We start from the raw sequence: 13,726 nt of genomic DNA, 5'->3' as shown, positions 1-13,726 counted from the left end.
ACAATGAGTTGATTGGGCTTAGTTTGAGGAACATATGCAAAGACATACTTAAAGAAGTTTGAGAGAGCTGTATCTTTGAAAAGTCCCATTGAGGTATAGACCCTGAGTCAGGAAAGTGGCTTCACTAGAGGCCAGATGTCAGTTAACTTTCTACTTCTTATATACCCCAGAACACTACCCACAAGGACACAGTCCACTTTAGGGCTGAATAGAGTAATTTCTCATATCAACCTAGGGTCTCATGACAACCACTTTAGAGAGGGTTAATAGACTGAATATAGAATGCTGACTTAGTGCATGATCTTTCTTTCTTTCTTTCTTTCTTTCTTTCTTTCTTTCTTTCTTTCTTTCTTTCTTTTTTCTCTCTCCTTGCTAACTTATATTGTAGAAAATGAGGCAGTTAGGAAGTACAGAAAAATCTCAGAACAACAAACAAATAAACAAAAGCCAGTCATCATCAGGGGATCACTGATTAGGGAGGGTCAGGGTAGTCTCAGGAACAAGTGAAGGTCATGGGTTGAGGTAGGTCACCTTTCGTTTCAGAAAACAAACTTGAAAACAGAAATGCAGCTCTTACAGTAAATGGAAACTTATTTTTTAACAATAAAACAAAATTGCTTCTGCCTTCAAAATGAGGCAGGTTCCTCATCCCCGCATAGATTATGTGTTCCTGTCAAACCCTTGTTAGGGGACTGTCTTTAAGAATGTTGTTGGGTGGTAATGCACCTAGGATTGTTTATCTGAAGGCTGGTCAAGTTGGTAACACATTGGACAGTGCAGGACAAGATTATGAAAACCAGTAGAAGTAATTTGTTAGAGGGCCACTTAGGGGGAGGGGGTCAACCATTTTAGCTGTGTTGGCTAGCACAATTTGTTTTAGAAATTTTTTTCTATTTCTTTATGTAGAGCATCAAACTGTTTGCCAATAGTATGAAAGAAACCAGAGCTATTAAAACAGTACATTCTGCTAAATTACTTACAACCAAAATTATGGTTGGGTAACAGTTCTCCCATTTCTTCATTAATTTCTGCTAATATTTTGCTGTAATCTTAGCAGTTTTCTCTTTCTAGTCCAACAATTCCTGTGATGAGTAACAGAAAGGCCACAGTAGGTAGCAACAACCACAGTTGGATCTAATAGGTGTAAGGAATTATCACACTATTTCAGAAAGAGCACTTGCGATTCTATTAACTAATTGTAAAGACTGAGTAAAATGGGCGTAATACATCCTATCATACATAAACCCTTATACCCTGGAGGGAGAATAGAATATATATTATTTTTGTAGAAAAGGTCTATATTAAAGGCCACTGTTTACCAAAGGGTGTGTGTGTGTGTGTGTGTGTGTGTGTGTGTGTGTGTGATGAGAAGTGGAATTACAGTAAGAAGAAACATAGTGCAATCGAAACATAAACAGTGGAGAAAAAAAAAGAAAAAAGAGATTATTAACAATAACATCAACTACAGCTTTTAAAACATTGGTGGGGGCATATTCCATTTTCCCAGTTACTATCATTGTGTAATTTTCAGACAAAAACCCTATTCTGTGCAAATTTCATTTTAAGAGGTTATCTCCTCAGACACAGGAGTTTTTGTGCTGGCTTTGTAATGTTTAGATGGAGCTGGTGATTATACCCTATGCTCTTAATTACAAAGAGGGTTACTCTGGTTGTGTTATGTTCCGTTGAAGTGATTAATGAAATGAATCTTCTCTTCCCTTTCTTAGCTTAGCACATCTGTAATTTCCATTAGCAGAATCTTTTAAAGAATATTGGATTATGCCGAAGTCTTTATTATTGTAAATCAGGTCAGTTAGATTAGATTTTCCCAGATATCCTCCATCCAGATAGCTAAAGACCACCTGTTTTCCTTCTTTTGCCTAAACTTTCGGCCCTGTTGGATAAAAGCAATCTTCTGCTTGGCAGGAGAAAACGAGGGTGTTTCCTATGATTGGGGCACCTTTCATTTTTCCTGTCAAGATGCATTTAGGTTGAAAATAAGCCAGTAAAATTGTTAGTCATAGGATATCACGGTGTAAATTCTGACAGCAAGAACACAATATTTAAAGTTATGTTAGGCAGTCAAATATTAGAAAGTTTGATTTTTAATGGTTCTTTTCAGTCACTTTCCACCTCTGAGCACTGGGCTTCTCTTCCATGGATTTGGTTCCTCAGGTGGCTAGTTGAGGTGTGAGTGATAAATCCAAGTGGGAATACAAGTAACTTTAATAACAGTAGGCATTTAGAGAATCGTGATGTAAATAAAGTCTTTTCCATCTAGGTTCAAACCAGTTAGTTTTGAGGTGGTGGACCAATACAGCATCTCTGGACTGAAATTGCTGGTGAGGCAGGTGGTACCAAACTGTTCGAGCAGCCTGAAGGAAAAAATTTTATTTTATTTTTTCACTGCAAAAGAATTTAATGAAATAACTGAAATGTGTTCCCAGTTTTCATCTTGGTTATGATTTTCTTGTTTTTGTTTTTATTTTTATTTATTTATTTTTGAGGGTTTTTTTAATTATTATTAATTACACTTTATTCATTTTATATCCCCCCATAAGCCCCTCCCTCCTCCCCTCCCAATCCCACCCTTCCTCCCATTTCTGCATGCATGCCCCTCCCCAAGTCCACTGATAGGGGAGGTCTTCCTCTCCTTCTTTCTGATCTTAGACTATCAGTTCTCATCAGAAGTGGCTGCATTGTCATCTTCTGTGGCCTGGTAAGGCTGCTCCCCCCTCAGGGGGGGGGCGGTGATCAATGAGCAGGCCAATCAGATTATGTCAGAGGCAGTCCCTCTTCCCATTACTATGTAACCCACTTGGACACTGAACTGCCATGGGCTACATCTGTGCACGGGTTCTAGGTTATCTCCATAAATAGTCCTTGGTTGGAGTATGAGTCTCTGGGAAGTTCCCTGTGTTCAACTTTTCTTGTTCTGTTGCTCTCATTGTGGAGTTCCTGTCCTTTCCAGCTCTTGCTATTTCCCACTTCTTACATAAAATTCCATTCACTCTGCCCGTCAGTTGGCCATCAGACTCAGCATCTGCTTTGATAGTCTGCAGGGCAGAGGCTTTCAGAGGCCCTCTGTGGAAGGTTCCTAGGTTGTTTCCTGTTTTCTCTTCTGGCTTTCAGAGGCCCTCTGTAGCAAGTTCCTAGGTTATTTCCTGTTTTCTTCTTCTTTTGATGTCCATCCTCTTTGCCTTTCAGAATGGGGATTGAGCATTTTAGTTAGGGGCCTCTCTTTTGCTTAGTTTGTTTAGATGTACTGATTTTAGTGGGTTTATCCTATGTTGTAAGTTTATATGAGTGAGTATATACCATGTGTGTCTTTTTGCTTCTGGGACAACTCACTCAGGATGATCCTTTCCAGGTCCCACCATTTACCTGCAAATTTCATGATTTCCTTATTTTTCATTGCTGAGTAATACTCCATTGTATAGATGTACCACAATTTCTGCATCCATTCTTCAGGTGAGGGGCATCTGGGCTGTTTCCAGCTTTTGGCTATTACAAATAAAGCTGCTACAAACATGGTTGAGCAAATGTCCTCTTTGTGTACTTGAGCCTCTTTTGGATATATGCCTAGGAGTGGTATGGCTGGATCTTAGGGAAGCGCTATTCCTAGTTGTCTGAGAAAGTGCCAGATTGATTTTCAGAGTGGTTGTACAAATTTACATTCCCTCCAGCAGTGGAGGAGGGTTCCCTTTCTCCACAACCTCTCCAGCATGTGTTGTCACTTGAGTTTTTCATCTTGGCCATTCTGATGGGTGTAAGGTAAAATCTCAGGGTTGTTTTGATTTGCATTTCCCTAATGGCTAATGAGGTTGAACATTTCTTTAAATGCTTCTCTGCCATTCGATATTCCTCTGTCGAGAATTCTCTGTTTAGCTCTGTTCCCCATTTTTTAAGTGGATTGCTTGGTTTGCTGCTTTTCAGCTTCTTTAGTTCTTTATATATACTGTATATGAGTCCTCTGTCAGATAAAGGGTTGGTGAAGATTCTTTCCTAATCTGTAGGCAGTCATTTTGTTTTGATGACAGTGTCCTTTGCTTTACAGAAGCTTTTCAGCTTCATGAGGTCCCATTTATTGATTGTTGCGCTTAGAGCCTGTGCTGTTGGTGTTCTGTTCAGGAAGTTTTCTCCTGTACCAATGAGTTCTAGGGTATTCCCCACTATTTTTTCCTAGCAGATTTAATGTATCTGGTTTTATGTTGAGTTCTTTGATCCACTTGGACTTCAGTTTTGTGCAGGGTGATATGTATGGATCTATTTTCATTTTTCTACATGTAGACATCCAGTTCGACCAGCATCATTTGTTGAAGAGGCTATCTTTTTTCCATTGTATGGTTTTGGCATCTTTGTCAAAAATTAGGTGTCCATAAGTGTGTGGGTTTATTTCTGGGTCTTCTGTTCGGTTCCATTGACCCACCATTCTGTTTCTATGCCAGTACCATGCAGTTTTTGTAACTGTTGCTTTATAGTACAGCTTGAGATCAGGGATGGAGATACCTCCAGAAGATCTTTTATTGTAGAGGATTGTTTTAGCAATTCTGGGTTTCTTATTGTTCCATACGAAGTTGAGAATTTTTCTTTCCAGGTCTGTAAAGAATTGTGTTGGCAATTTGATGGGAATTGCATTAAATCTGTAGATTGCTTTTGGTAAGATGGCCATTTTTACTATGTTAATCCTGCCAAGCCATGAGCATGGGAGATCTTTCCATCTTCTCATATCTTCTTCTATTTCTTTCTACAGAGACTTGAAAATTTTTCATACAAGTCTTTGACTTGCTTGGTTTGGGTTACACCAAGGTACTTTATGTCATTTGTGGCTATTGTGAAGGGTGTTGTTTCCCTAATTTTTTTCTCAGCCCTTTTGTCTTTTGTATACAGGAGGGCTCCTGATTTTTTTGAGTTAATTTTGTATCCGGCCACTTTGCTGAAGGTGTTCATCACCTGTAGGAGTTCCCTGGTAGAGTTTTTGGGGTCACTCAGGTATACTATCATATCATCTGCAAATAGTGATAATTTGACTTCTTCCTTTCCAATCTGTATCCCCTTGATCTCTTTCAATTGTCTTATTGCTCTAGCAAGGACTTCCAGCACTATGTTGAAGAGATATGGAGAGAGTGGGCAGCCTTGTCTTGTCCCTGATTTCAGTGGGATTGCTTTACGTTTCTCTCTGTTCAGTTTGATGTTGGCAATAGGCTTGTTGTATATCACCTTTACTACGTTTAGATATGTGCCTTGTATCCCTGATCTCTCCAATACTTTAAACATGAATGGATGTTGGATTTTGTCAAATGCTTTTTCAGCATCTATGGAGATTATCATGTGTTTTTTTTTTTCTTTCAGTTTATTTATATGGTGGATCACATTGATGGATTTCTGTATATTGAACCACCCCTGCATACCTGGGATGAAGCCTACTTGGTCATAGTGGATAATATCTTTGATGTGTTCTTGGATTTGGGTTGCAAGTATTTTGTTAAGTATTATTGCATCAATGTTCATAAGGGAGATTGGCCTGAAATTCTCTTTCTTTGTTGAGTCTTTGTTAGGTTTAGGTACCAAGGTGACTGTGGCTTCATAGAATGAGTTTCGTAAAGTTCCTTCTGTTTCTATTTTGTGGAATAGTTTGAAGAGAATTGGTGTTAGCTCTTCTTTGAAGGTCTAGTAGAATTCTGCGCTGAAGCCATCTGGTCCTGGGCTTCCTTTGGATGGGAGACTTTTGATAACCGCTTCTATTTCTTTGGGGGATATAGGACTATTTAATTGATTTACCTGGTCCTGATTCAGCTTTTGTAAGTCAAATTGATTGAGAAAATTGTCCATTTCGTTTAGATTTTCAAATTTTGTGGCATATAGACTTTTGATGTAAGTCCTAATGATTGTTTGGATTTCCTCAGTGTCTGTGGTTATGTCCCCTTTTTCATTTCTGATTTTGTTGATTTGGGAGGTGTCTCTCTGCCTTTTAGTTAGCTTGGCTAAGGGTTTGTCTATCTTGTTGATTTTCTCAAAGAACCAGCTCTTGGTTTCATTGATTCTTTGAATTGTTTTATTTGTTTCTAATTGATTGATTTCATCCCCGAGTTTGATTATTTCCAGCTGTCTGCTCCTTCTTGGTGTGTCTGCTTGTTCTTTTTCTAGGGTTTTTAAGTGAGCCATTAAGTTGCTTGAATGAGCTGTCTCAAATTTCTTCTTGAAGGCACTTAGTGCTATGAACTTTCCTCTTAGCACTGCTTTCATTGTATCCCAAAAGTTTGGGTATGTTGTGTCTTCATTTTTATTGATTTCTAGGAAGACTTTAATTTCTTTCTTTATTTCTTCCCTGACCCAGCTGTCATTGAGTAACAAGTTGTTCAGTTTCCATGTATGTGTAGGCTTTTTGCTATTTCTGTTATTGTTGAGGTCCAGCTTTATTCCCTGGTGATCAAACAAGATACTAGGGATTATTTCAATCTTCTTGTATCTGTTGAGGCTTCCTTTGTGACCAACTATATGGTCTTTTTTGAGAAGGTTCCATGAGGTGCTGAGAAGAAGGTAAATTCTTTTGTGTTTGGGTGTAAAGTTCTGTAAATGACTGTTAGGTCGATTTGATTCATGATCTCTATTAGAGACATTGTTTCTTTGTTTAATTTCTGTTTTGTTGACCTGTCCTTTATTGAGAGTGGGGTGTTGAAGTCTCCCACTATTAATGTGTGGGGATCTATATGTGGTTTAAATTTTATCAATGTTTCTTTAACAAATGTGGGTGCTCTTGTATTTGGGGCATAGATGTTCAGGATTGTGATGTCTTTCTGGTGGAATTTTCCTTTGATGAGTATGAAGTGTCCTTCCCCATCTCTTTTTATTAATTTTGGTTGAAAGTCTATTTTGTCAGATATTAGAATGGCTACTCCTGCTTGCTTCTTGGGTCCATTTGCTTGGAAAGTCATCTTCCAACCCTTTACCCTCAGGTAATGTCTATCTTTCTTATGTGTATTTCTCGTACGCAACAGATTGCTGGGTTTTGTTTACGTATCCATTCTGTTAATCTGTGTCTTTTTATTGGAGAGTTGAGTCCATAGATGTTGAGAGAGATTAATGACCAGTGGTTGTTAGATCCTTTGATTTTGATGTTGGCTGTGGTCATAAGGTTGTGTGCTTGGTTGCTTTTTGTTTTACTGTAGTAAGGTTAATTATTTCCTGTGTATTCTTGAAAGGAGCTAATTTTTTGGGGTTGTATTTTCCCTTCCAGTGTCTTCTGTAATGCTGGATTTGTGTGTAGGTATTGTTGAAATTTGTTTTTGTCATTGAATATCTTGTTTTCTCCGTCTATGAGGACTGAGAGCTTTGCAGGGTATAGTAGCCTGGGCTGACATCTGTGTTCTTTTAGGATCTGCATGATATACATCCAGGCCCTTCTGGCTTTCATAGTCTCTGTTGAAAAGTCAGGTGTGATTCTAATGGGTTTGCCATTATATGTTTCTTGGCCTTTTTCCCTTGCAGCTTTTAGTATTTTTTTCTTTGTTCTGTATACTTACTATTTTGATTATTATGTGGTGGGAGGATTTTCTTTTCTGGTCAAATTTGTTTGGTGTTCTGAAGGCTTCATGTATTCTTATTGGCCTCTCCTTTAACTTGGAGAAATTTTCTTCAATGATTTTGTTGAAAATATTTTCTGGGCCTTTGAGAAGGGAGTCTTCTTTTTCCTCTATACCTATTATTCTTAGGTTTTGTCTTTTCATATTGTCTTAGATTTCTTGGACGGTCTGTGTCAGGAATTTTTTTGGATTTAACATTTTCTTTGACAGATACATCGATTTCTTCAACTGTATCTTTTACACCTGAGATTCTTTCTTCCATCTTTTGTAGTCTGTTGGTTATGCTTACCTCTGTAGTTCCTGTTTTCTTCCCTAGATTCTTCCTCTCTATTATTTCCTCCATTTGTGTTTTCGTTAATTTTTCCAGTTCTATCTTCAGATCTTGAGTTGTTTTGTTTACTTTGCTTTTATTTTTATTTTATTTTTTTAAATTTTTATTAATTACACTTTATTCACTTTGTATCTCCCCATAAGCCCCTCCTTCCTCCCCCTACTTCACACATGCCCCTCCCCAAGTCCACTGATAGGGGAGGTCCTCTTCTCCTTCCTTCTGATCTTAGTCTCTCAGATCACATCAGGGGTGGCTGCATTGTCATCTTCTGTGGCCTGGTAAGATCCCCCCTCAGGGGGAGGTGATCAAAGAGCAGGCCAATCTTTTTAATTTTTATTTTTTACAATTTATTCATTTTATATCCTAATTGTAGCCCCTTCCCTCATCTCCTCACAGTCCTACCCTCCTACCCTCCTTTCCTTTTCCTCCTATCCTCTTTACCTAGTTCACTGAAAGGGTGAGTCCTCCTCCCCTGTCATCTGACCCTAGCTTTTCACGTCTCATCAGGAATGCCTGGATCCTCTTCCTCTGTGGCCTGCCAAGGCTGCTTCACCAGGGGGAAGTGATCAAAGAGCAAGCAACAGAATTCATGGCAGAGACAGCCCCTGCTGCCCTTTTTTGGAGAGTAATCTGGAGTTTAAGTTGCCTGTCAGCTACATCTGAGCAGGGGCTCTAGGTCCTCTCATGCATAGACCTTGGTTGGTGCATCCATCTCTGCAGGCCCACTTGGGCCCAAAATTTGTTTTGCTTTGTTGATCTCCATGTGGAATTCCTATCCCCTTCTAGTCCCATTCATCCATAAGACTTCTGTGCTCTGCCCAAAGTTTGGCTGTGAGTCTGCATCTGCTTCAATCCTCTGTTGGGTGGAGCCTTTCAGAAGACCTCTATGCTCGGTTCCATCTTATTTCCTATCTTCCACTGCTTCTGGTGTCTAGAGAATTCTCAACAGAGGAATATCAAATGGTGGAGAAACACTTAAATGTTCAACCACCAAATCAAAACAACTCTGAGATTCCATCTTGCACCCATCAGAACAGATAACATTAAAAAGTCAAGTGACAACATGTTCTGGAGAGGATGTGGAGAAAGGGGAAACTCATTTGCATGTATTCATGTAAATTTTTCCCAAGACACAGCAAGGACTCAGGGGCAGCAGATAGTTCCAGAATGGTCTGGTGTTTGGCTTCCTCATAAGCAACCTCTTTGGTGACTTGATCTGTGTGGTAGTTACCTTGAGTTTGGGGGCTTTTGTCTTTTTGGAGTTCTTGGCTGTGTATTATGGCCAGTTCTGTTGGCAGGCAGATGGCCTCTGCCTCAAGCAACTGGACAATTTCATATTTATTTTTCATAGTCTTCCCCTCTGGGGTGAATTAAGCTCCTCTGTTTATATATCTGTCCATGAACATGAGCCATAGCAAAAGTGTAGACTTATCTATGTAGATGTTCACCTCTGTCGCTTCAGTCTATCTTAAAGCCTGTGTCAAAACAATTATTTATGCTTTCTGCATGATGTGCCCCTGGGCTTCTGCAGCAATGACCTCCTTTTGGCCCAATGACCTCCTTATGGCCCATGACCACTGCTGACCCTGTGTATCTGATTTTTTTCTTTAATGAAACTGCTGCCATCATGTGCAAAGATCCACATTGCTGGTGCTTAAAGGGAAGTTGGGCAGGTTGGGACACCTTGGATGATGTCCAGTATCTCCAGGCACTCATAGATGGGCCCCTCATGGTCACTGTCCTGAAGCAGGGTGTCAGGATTGAGAGTGAAGGATTTATCAAAGGTCAGTCTGTCCTTATCTAAAAGAAGGGTTTGGTACTGAGTCAGATGGGCATTTGACATCCACCGGTTGTTGATGTCTGTTAGCAGGATTGCCACAGAATGTGGAGCTGGTACAGTTAATCGGTCCTAATATGAGCTTTTCAGCTTCTTTTATGAGAACTGTGGTGAGTGCAATGATTCTTAAACAAGGGGGTCATCCAGTGGTTACACGAGATCAGTCACTTTGAAATGTAAGCTATTGGCCTTTTCCAGGGACCCAGAGTCTGAGTCAGGCCTCCCAAGGGAATGTGCTTTCTTTCAGGGACATAAAGATGAAAGAGCTTATAGACATCAGGGAGAGTTAAAGCAAGGGCTTGTACAAGGGATTCTTTTAAGTTCTTATTTCGTCATCTCCTCCTCCTCCTCGTCCTCCCCTTCCTCCTTCTCTTATTTTTAGTTTTCCTGGACAGCTTTTTTTTTTTTCCTCTGTTAACCTTGGCTGTCCTGGAACTCACTCTGTAGAGTAGGCTAACCTCACACTCAGAGACCTGGCTGTCTCTGCCTCCCTATTACTGGAATTAAAGTCATATGCCATCACCATCCAGCTTCTTTTAAGTTCTAGAAGGTCCATTCATGTTCCTCAGTCCATTCCAAAGGGATTTTGCCTCCAGCTGTAACAGAGTACAAGGGTTTGGGAATTTCGGCAAACCCAGGTATCTAAAGATAGCAATATCCAATAGCTTTTGAATACTCCCTAACTTGTTTCTTAGTGGTTGTAGCCGGGGTTTGCATTATGGACATTATGTGTACCTTCAACATCAGTCCTTTCTTTTCTCTCAGTACATATCCCAAAGAGGTACCTGGAGAGAAAAAAAAATTGTTGTTTAGAAACTTTATAGACTAACTGGACTAGAGTTTCTAAAAGGTCTTTGGTGGCTCTCAAACAGTCTTCCTTGTCTTTACCAGCCAATACTAAGTCAGCCACATGTTAAAACAAGGTTACTTCAGAATACTTACTAAAGAAGGGACTTAAATCCTGGTTGGGTGCTTCACTGAAGATGAGAGAGTTTTTGAACCCTTGAGGCACTCTGGTCCAGGTGAGTTGTCCTGGTATCCCCAGATCATGGTCAACTGACTCAAATGCAAAGATGGGATGACTTAATTTGTCAGGGAGCTGGATAAGAATGCATCTCTTAAATCCAATATAGTAAAGTACACTTTATATTATTATTTTTTAAGGAGTTGGAGTTTGTCTTTTATTATACTGTAACATATCAAGGCAGACAGAGCAAAATAAAAAAGGAGAAACTCTCCCCACAACCTGGAGTTTAAGTAAGTGTAACATCTACCAAAAGCACTAATACAGGTTTGACTTTTGTAAGATTGTACTGGTGGAGAAACTGAGAGAAGCTTCTTGGAGTAGACACCTTCTAAGGGGAAATTTGAAGCTGGGAGAACCTCTTGAGAACATCTGTCGAGAACTAAGACAGGAGGTTGGGAGTGTAGGCTGATGACTGCTGGGAAGGAGGGGTGAGGTGGGCATGGCTCAGGTGGTGAAAAGAGAGGCATGAACTGGCCCCACCTCAGGCCAGTCACTGCTGTGTAACTGACAGAGGTCTGTTTTCCCTACCCCTGTGTTTCTTTTTCTATTATTTTCATGACAGGACAGAGCATCTTCAGCATCAAATATATTAGCTTCTTAGGCTAAAAAATCCAGTACTGGCTTCAAAGGGCTAAGATACTGCTGTCTGCCCAGGTGGTATTCCTGGCAGGGGGTCAGGGTGGAGTAGTGGAATATGTTCCCTGGCACATTTAGGTTGTTTGCAACATGTGGTCATTGTGGTTGTAAAACATCCCGGTTTCTCATGGTGGCTGTCAACTAGGGATTTCTAGACAACACCCTCAGCCCTGGTCCTCTCCTCTCCCACTGCTGGCCACACAGCATCTTTCACCTTCTGTGCTACAGAGCATTTCTACCACTCTGATCCCTGTCACTCCATCTCATCTCATCAAGCAGCCCTTCTGACTCCCTCCTCCTCTTTCAGAAGCCAACCTGATGACCTAATGGCCTCCAGATGAGCTCTTCATTTTAAAGCCCCTAACTTTAACCCTCTCCAAAGGTTCCTAGCAAATTGTATGAAGGAACTTCAGTCTGACCTGTGCCTGGTCCAAGAAGGTGCCTGTTATGACATTCCATGACTATCCCTTCCATAACTTCAGAGTTGATGGGGTATTGCTTGATTCAAATGGGCATAGCCCCAGATTTTAGTTGCATTATGATGGGTAGCACATGTTTGGCAAAGCCAGGAGGATTGTCATATGCCCAAACTGTAGTTATATCCTGGATAACAGCTTTTTCCATTCCCCAAGAATGGAAACTACATTCTCCAAGAATGGTTAAATTTTAGAGGAGAAGACAATCCTTGCTTATTTGGCAGATTATCACTAAATACAGAGTACAAAGGTTTGGCAATTTCAGCAAACCCAGGTATTCAAAGATGGCAATATTCAAAAGTTCCCAGAAACTCCCTAACGTGTTTCTTAACGGTTGGTTTGGGGAAGTGGGTACCTGTTTTCATCATGGACATTCATCATTCCAATGAACCTTTTCTTTTTCCTTCTTTCTTCTTTCCTTCCTTCCTTCCTTCCTTCCTTCCTTCCTTCCTTCCTTCCTTCCTTCCTTCTCTCTCTCTCTCTCTCTCTCTCTCTCTCTCTCTCTCTCTCTCCTTCCTTCCTTTCTTCCTTCCTTCCTTCCTTGGCCCACTGGTTCTTTTGAAAAACTTTTCTCTTTCATCATGGGGTATATGAGCGGGGTTGAAAGTGGCTAAGGCTTATGGAATAGCCCACTTCATCATTTTTTCCAAAAGATGTTCTTTGTTGTTTCTGCTGTCAAACACCTTCTGGGTTATTTCTAATAGTTCTGACCTCTTCTTTCCTGCAAACTCATCCATCTTTTGTATTTTTCTATGTATGTCAAAGGCTGACAGAGTAACCAAGAGGAGGTTTTTCACCTTGAGATTTGCCAGGTCCTTTGGGCCTATATAAGTGTATAACTGATAGAGCCCTTCCAGGAAATCTGACAATGATTCATCTGGACCCTGTGTCACATCTCCTACCTTAGATAGGTTAGTAGGCTTTTTGGCTGTTTATTTTATCCCTTCTAACAGAACCTGGTAGTGCTTACTGAGTGACCTCCTACTTTCTCCTGTGTTGTAGTCCCACTGGGGTCTCCTCTTGGCAGAGCATGATAAATTGCCTTTACGCTTTGGTCATCAGTCATTAAGGCTATTCTGGAGATTGTTTAGCTATTTTCATGAAAGACCATTCCATCTCTTTAATAGTGAAGAAAGTTCAAAGAATCTACCGACAGTCATCTGAAATGGGGAAGTGATAGAAAAAGACAGAATCAATAAGAGCAATTAAGGAATCAGGGTTAGTGCTGAAAGAGGGTTTCTTATTCTTCCAGTTGTAGAGACCTGAAGTGGACATACAAGTTGCTATTGTCAGGAAACCTCTGCAGGGGAACATGGATGAAAGGAGGTGCTGTCCTAGAATCAGGGTTGGAGGAGGCATTGGGAGGCTCATATCATACTCCCTTCCAGGTGTGGGGAGGAGAAAAGACAGGGGAAGTTATGGAAGAACTGGGGGAGAGAAGACATGGGAGTAGGAAATAACTAGGTGGCCAAGTAGAGTTTGAAGCAAACAGAGGGGCAGAGTGTAGAGTCTGAAGTGGATGAATGGACAGAATGAGGTGTGGTGGTAGGATCTGAGGTAGAACCTCACCTCTGAGGTGAGGAAAGAAATGGGAGTAAAGGTGATTATATAGAAGGAAGAGGGACTCTTCCTCCTGTGGGTCATACAGAATGGATTTCGGAGTGGGCTCCTGGATAGAGCCCCTTACCTCTATGGGCCCACCAGCTGGCAATCAGGACTTGGCCACCTTGCCTGTTGAGGACCTTATAAACCTTCATCTAGGGAGGCAGTTTGGAAATTGCTTCAGCCCAAGGTAAGATGTATCCAATCTGATTTGAGTTGCTGGGCTTACCAAGG

This window comes from Meriones unguiculatus, chromosome 19, assembly GCF_030254825.1.
Source record: "Meriones unguiculatus strain TT.TT164.6M chromosome 19, Bangor_MerUng_6.1, whole genome shotgun sequence".
Classification (NCBI taxonomy): domain Eukaryota; kingdom Metazoa; phylum Chordata; class Mammalia; order Rodentia; family Muridae; genus Meriones; species Meriones unguiculatus.
The sequence above is the reverse complement of the archived record's forward strand: the minus strand, read 5'-3'. Positions refer to the sequence as shown.